Below are 7,905 nucleotides of genomic sequence, written 5' to 3' on the forward strand. Positions count from 1 at the left end.
TACATTCAGTATCGCCCTGTATCAAAATTAAAACGTTCTTTGAAATGTATTTAGCCATGTTTGTTTTTGACCAGATCTGAATAAGCAAGTTTGTATTCCTCGTCATATTCTCCCCCCCCCCCCCTTTACTATGTTCAGCCTCACAACGTTATTTGTAATGCCTTAAACTCACTGGCTCCAGACGGTTGGGAGCAGTTGGGACTATTGTGCAGTTTCACATAAAAAAATCGTCAATATTCAACGCTCTATATAAATCAAAAAAATTCTGAATCCATTTTCATTACCCATTAGTATTTAAAAGGGTGACCCGATAAACCCATCAAAATGACAATCAAACACAACTTTAAAAGGTGATGTAATGTCATGAAAAGTGATGGAACAAAAACTATGTTAAATTGACTTTAAATCACTTTTTAAATGTGTGTCAATTTATTATGTAACCGCAAGCCAAAAGTACGTCAATTGGAGTGCTTTAAATTCATACATATTATATATTCAATAGACTCTAATTTCGGGGGTTTGCTCAACGCTTACATTTTTATTATTTCTGATGAACATATTACTAAAATCTCAAATGTTTCTCGAGCGATTCCTACGAATGTAAGTTATTTATATTTAAGATTAATAAAAACGGGATCTTACCATTCAAATCTTTTTTGTAAAACCGTTTGAAAATTTTATAAAACGTTTTTATACTATAAAATTAGCGGTAAACACCATTTTAGTTTTCTAGGCGATGAATTAGTAACTTCCCGAGGCATCGCTCTAGAAACATTTAAGATTTTAGTAAAACGTTCATCAGAATTAATTTAAATAAACACCATGGAAATATCGATTTTTTATGCCTGCTAGGGCAAAGTCGACTGTAGGTCCGACCATTACGATGGGCCGAGCGCCGAATGTTATTTTTACGCGACTTCATCACTTATGTCGTTAAGATTCCCACTTTATTTTAAAGATTTGTTAGGGCAAATTCAGCCTTGGGTCTGTCCAATACACCAGAGCAGCGCGTCGTATATTTTTGTGCACGGCTGCTTCACTTACGTCATTAAGATTCTGGCTTTTGTTTTAGGGTATTGTCTCGTCGCAAGTAAATTGACTTGAAAAAGTTCCAAAATGTCCTCGTGAGAAAATGAGAGAAAATGCATGGCCGACTAGAGTACAGCTCTGGACGCGCAGCAGCCAAATTACAAAATAAACTTCATTGTTTAAAATATTGTAATCATTCTGTTTATTTATACGCTTGCCGTAAAACAACATTAACATCAGCAGTACCAACGAGCGCCAACAATAATCGTAAATTATCGTTGCTCTATTATGGCACGGCACTGACTTGATCACTTGACACCTCAAAATCCGTCAGGCTTTCGTAAACGAGTTTTGAATATGACAACGCCGCCCGGTTCTACAGAGTGTTTCTTACTTGCCACATTTACATCTAAATTTTGTGAGACAATAACAATTCTAGATGTATTGTAACGGCATTGGTATCAATGGCATAAATATCAACCCGCAATGAACAAAATATATTAAAAGAAACAAGAAACAAGATATATTAAAACTAAAATGAAACAACAATATATTAAAAGAAAACAATTTTGGTTTTACTTTCTATCTCCCTCTGTATGTATGACACATTTTGTATTATTGATTAGTTTAATTTTGTACCCTGACGATGCTCGAGTGTAGCGAAACCGGTCGGTCTTAAAATTAATAAAAATTCGTGGTTTTAAACAAAAAATATTGTTTTTATTTCATTAAAATGTTAAACCACAAAGTGATTGCTTTCTACGAAAAAAAAAAATAATAATAATATTGTTATTTCGGCTACTGGCATTATACCTAGCTCTCTCATCAAAAATTTAGGCGTATTATTAGATCTATAAAAAAATTATTTATAAAAATGCAAAAATCAGTCATTTTAAATATATGTAGGATTACGAAAGATTTTTTAAATATTTATGTTGAGGGATCAGTAGGATTTATAGGCCCTGTTAGAAGTTCTACCGAGCCGAACCCTCTGATATGAAAATATCTGGAGTCGGTGAATTATTTTCCCATTTGATCTCTGGTGAGTTGACGTGTTGTTCTTGTATTGTTTTGTTATTTATTTTGCTTATAGAATGCACTTGCATAAATGTTGTTTGACTAGATGATCATTTGTGGAAATGTGTGTGGAAGGGTTTAGTTTTTCCTATTGGGAAGATTTAACCCGGACTTAAAATCTGAAAGTGATAAATAGGCACAAAAAATGCGAAATTTAAGTGAAAAAAAAGATACACTCAAAAATGTATGTAAGCAGCCGTTTATGGAGGATATTTGGACATCTCTCGTCCCCAGAGGGCCATCAGAGGAGACTCCATCCAGGCAACCATGGCAGTGATGATTTTGTTACTTGATTGGTGTATTCTGCGCCATAAGTTTTCCATGTGATGGCGCTGAAGCGCTCTGAAAGAGTGTGCTCGTCCCTCCAGGAACATTTCCGTAGCGCTGCACTATCTCGGTAGGCGGAACAGTTGGCGATAAGCATAATTGAAAGCGACTTTTAGCTTAGCCATTGGGATGAAGTGTAATCCACCCACAGTTGAAAAGTATCTTTTTCACATTTGCACTGCAAAAGTGAAAACGCCTTGACAGCATACCTGCTCTAACGGATATCGCTCTTCTTTGCCTTTCCATATCCTCGATGTCTTTCAGGTCGTCTGTGATAATTAAATGAAACTTACATATTTTATTAGACAAATGTTTTACAAACATTTTAGTAACCTCACTTACCTAAAGATACACATTTTAACGATTTTGTGTTTTATTACTATAAAGCGTGGTGTTTTCTTTCTTCTACCACCGTTTAGATAACATTTCTCACCATAATAGTAAGGAAGTTGCAACTGTTTCTGTTAGACCATATGAGTTAAATTTAAAAAATATATAAAACCGGTATTGACCGGCCGGTGGCTGAGTTGACATTTCGTTTGGGTCCCACCCAGGCGTAGTGTGTTCAATTCCTCGGCTGGCTAAGTCCTCCATCACAACACAAACAATATTTTCTGCTTACTGTAGTGGTAGTAGGAGATGTTCAAATATATTCAAGGTATTCCTAACCAGGGAATGTTTGTCTTTCAATTAAAACGTTTTTTAACACAAAAATGCCAAAAATGACGTTATAATTGTGCACAATTTAATTCTTTAATGGCATATAAATCGTAATTTAAAATGGCACATATCCGTTCTAGATATTTTGGTTAAAAAAATAATAATGTTGTTTTGTTGAGTATTTTGTCCTTAAATCAATTGTACAAGGAATCTCAACTATTCAATCTCCGTAAACTATTTTACTTCAAAGCCTGAAATATATCATGAAAAACCAAAACAAATTTCAAAAATATGAACCCGAAATCAACTTTAGAAGAAATCATGTATTTTATACCCCACAAACCAATACCAAACTAATGCAAACTCACAGTAGCTTTATTGGACCTCGCACTTTTAATCTATTACAAAAAAAAATTCAAGTAACAACTAAACTAGCGCAATACCAAAAAGAATAAGTTGTGGCTGTACAATGCAAATGTTGAAGCATTATTCATTTAATTTTTACTTTTTTCTATTTTGTTTCTGTATAGTTATTATTATTTTATTTTGTGTTCTTTTTATTCATATATATTATCTTACAATCTTTATTTTTAATTTCATTTATTTTTAATATGTACCTCTTGCTCAATCTTTTAGACTAACTTTAATTATAATCCTATCGTTTTTCTTTATTATGCTTACTGTTTATTTTTTTTATTTTTACTGTTATATATTTTTAGAAACAAAAATCTAATGTTTAAACTTATATTACCCACGCACAGGCTGCGCCTTAGTGGGTTCCCTTTCCTATTATTATAAAACTTGTAATGTCAAATATATAAATTGGGAAAAAATAAAGAAAAAAAAAAATCCAAATTGAAATGTTTGTATGAAAAGGGCCGCAGAGCCGTTCCTCTAAAAACTGTCGTAAAATTTGAAGACCGATTATTAAATGACGTATTTACCACTGTTAACCCAATTAAAAATATTATTAAAACTCACCTATCGGGCGGAAAAATCACTCAATTACACACGAACCTTTCCCTTTCGTATCTCCCACCCGGCCTCTAATCCCACAAGCGTGCAAGTCTCCACCTCGCCAAGCAGAACACGGGTTCAATTCCTGGACGGATCACATAATGACTACCCTATGATCTTATTCACTGGTTATTGGTTCTAATATCCCTTTAACAGCCCTTGGAACGGAAGGGTTGATAATCTGTCAAACGAGGATTTAAGGGTAGTTTTCTCTTAGATGCTTTTCAATATAACCACCCTGTATAATGTATGCGTTCATTATCACCTATTAGGAACAGTATACAGGGTGTATCAGCTATCAGCACGTACTCGAAGGATTTTATCCAGTGATTCCTGACAATACAGCTGTTAATTTATTCAAAATCTGATAAAATTATTCGTTTTCCTGTTAAAAATAGGACCTTTAACAATTGGATGGACAGAGTTCCTAACAGAGTATCAGTTAATTATGCAACTTTTGATATTGATATTGACATTCTGATTCTGTCGCATTCCGTCATCATATTTAATAGGAAAAGAACGTGTTCTTGATATATTCTGAATGACTAATATATTATCAGGATATTGGCATGCTATCACTTTTTTAACAAGATAATTTTTCTCGGTATAATTCTTATCCAATGATTTAATTTTTTTATTTCAAAATCTGGTCAAATTATTCGCTTCCCTGTTAAAAACGGGACTGCAGGCCTTTAACGAATGAATCGAAAGAGTTTTTTATACAAATATTGATACTGTCGCATTCCGTCGTGATATTTAATAGGAAAAGAACACGTGTTCCCGATATATTTTGAAATACCAATATATTATCAGGAAATTGGCATGCTATCACTTTTTTAACAGGATAATTTTTTTCGGTTTAATTTTTATCCAATGATTTTATTTTTTTATTTCAAAATCTGGTCAAATTATTCGTTTCCCTGTTAAAAACGGGACTGCAGAACTTTAACGTATGGATTGACATAGTTCCTAACAAAGTGTCAGTTGTTTATGCAACTTACTGCATTCCATCTTCATATTTAATAGGAAAAGAACACTTGTCCTCGATATATTTTCGAATGACCAATTGTTTATCAGGAAATTGGCTTATTTTCACTTTTTAACAGAATCATCAGCGCCCCTGGGAGAGAAAAACCCACCCTTGATGATTTTATTGTATAGCATTGAAAATTAATATTTTAAAATTATTATCATAAAAAAAATGAATTCATTGAATCAGATTTCACGCAGGACTAACCTTTCACGCACAAACAACCGCAATTATTTTTTATTAATTTTTATATTACGTACATACGCTATTTTTACACGTATTTTAAACCATCCAAAGACTTATTTATGTGTGCCATGTACGTCGCTATGACGTACAATATTATTATTTCTAGTTCAGCAGAGAACCGAACCAATCTACTGTAAAATTGCAAACTCATCCGCCGCGTCTCGGCTTCAGTAGGCAGAGGCTGGTGACGGGCCGACATCTATCGGCGAAAGCTCGAAGCTCGTTTGATCTAATTGGGTTAGGGAGAGACACGCGCGGGGCAACACCGACTGCTTTGATCACCCACACGGAGGTATGCATAATAGTTGTTGTATGGTAAAGGAAAGGCAGTGAAGTAGACATTTTGGCAGGTTTTTAAATATTTGTTTTTTTCATACATATCTTAATTGCGAATTTGACGCCAAAAAATTCAAAATAATTGATTATTTTTTTTTTTTTAAATAAAAAAAATGTGTGGCATATTTCTAATGAAACATGAAACAGAACAAGACACATAAAAATAAAAAAGATAATGGTCTAATCTGAGAATCGAAACCACGATCTTTGTCTTACCGGGATAACGCCTCTAACACTGTTTTAGTTACAAATAAATTTTTTAAAAATTCATTCAAAAAGATAGCAGCCAAAAATATGTGAAAAAATAGTTGAAGATAATGTTGATAATTATGGTTCGAATTCCAGTTGTGACCGCTACCTTATCTTGTTCTGCTTCACGTTTCGTTTAGAATTATTAGTATTAGTTTTGTATCCGTGACCTCCGGATTTGTAGTCAACCACCGAAGCCGTCAAGTTATGAATAGCCTCAGAAACTAAAAAAAGTCAGCCCTTTAAAAAGAGGTAAAAAAATGTGTTTTAAAACCTTTTTTGTTGTTGTTTGATTGAGGATTGAAACTTCCTCTCCAGAAACTGGAATCTACAACTCAACCAAACTCACCAAATGCCTGAATCGGGTAGGAATGAAATTTATTTCATATCTTAACTGACAAAATGTTATCCGATTTCAAAGAAATGCGTATATTTCAACGTGTGTGCGCACGATTACCACCAAAACTTAACAGAATGCGCTGTCATCAACAACGAGTATATCTGCCGAGTTTCAGCACGATCGAATGTCGGAAAGTAGGTTAATTTTCGCTTCCAAGATTTTCATAAAGTAATTAAATACATATAAGATTAAGGCGATGCCATACGTAGTAATGCAAAATCATGTGTTTTTGGTTTGAAAATTTGGTCACCTAGAAATGTTTCAGATGCTTTAAATAAATTCTGCGAGTAGAATACATCTTGGCCTTTGAAATAATCGAGTATTTTTTAGATAAGTCTCTTTATAAGCCCAGAAAAAAATAATGTATAAGGCCCATGAAAACTGCTTTAAAGTTCAAAATCTCATACTTATGAACCCATTTTCTGTAATTATTTTATTGTATAATGTGGAAAATTAAGTTATTTATTAAATGATCGAAAAAAAATTAAATATTTATTCCTGAACATCCACAAAATAAAATGAAAGGAACTTTTTGGCCATGTTTTTTTCTTGCATAAATCAAAACAGGCGGATGGTGTTAAGCGGGAATTTAAACCTTATCGCCATTTACGTAAGGGGTTGTTATTGATTGCGGCTCAATTTAAAATAATACACGACGTAGTGCATCGCCTTAAAAAATAAATAAATCGTTTAGAAGCGCTTAAAAACTCTTATAGAAAAACTGACCCTTGTTAGGATTTTCCAGTGAATTACCCCAACGCATGTTAGCATAGCTGATATTTAAAAACCATTCAGTATCACCCTAGTTTACAGTAGCCCTCCCAGTGCCCAGTGGTCAGTGCTTAAGCCCAGTGGACAGATGACGCCCTGTTTTTCAGTTCAATGCCAATAAGTAGGCGTATATTAAAACAAATTTTTTACATTTCATAGAAAAAAGAACAAAATTCTCAGTTGTTAAGGTAGCGAAATTAATCTTCTCTAAAATTGATTCTTTCTTTTTTTGTGCTATATAGACTAATGTTTATAATACAAGTTTTTTATGCATAGCAAAAAGGGTAATAAATTATTATAAGCAATAATAAGACACCTGAAATATCCATACAAATTGAAAATATCCCGAGTAAAAATAAATGCCGCCGACGGGAATTGAACCCGCACCTTCTGATGTTCGGTCAGGTGCTCTGGACCACTGAGCTACGTCGTTATTTCTAACACGCCAAATAATTCAATATATACTAGTACTTCAATCAACAATTACTGCTTATTATATATTTTCACCTGTAAACAACCAACTTTATTTGTAGGGAAGGCTTTGTTAGTGCTAAACTTCCCGCTAGATGGCGTTGAGACATATTATATCTACATTTGTTGGTGATATATTTTGTCTTGTCAAATATTATTATTTTTTTAAAGTTAAACTAATGTTTATAAGACAAGGTTTTTTATGCATAACAAATTATTATAGGCAATAATTAGTCAATATTCTTTTTACTCGGGAGATATTTTCAGTTTGTATTGATATTTCAGGCGACTA

Source organism: Hesperophylax consimilis, chromosome 20 (assembly GCF_061612785.1).
Source record: "Hesperophylax consimilis isolate HC1 chromosome 20, BYU_Hcon_1.0, whole genome shotgun sequence".
Taxonomy (NCBI): domain Eukaryota; kingdom Metazoa; phylum Arthropoda; class Insecta; order Trichoptera; family Limnephilidae; genus Hesperophylax; species Hesperophylax consimilis.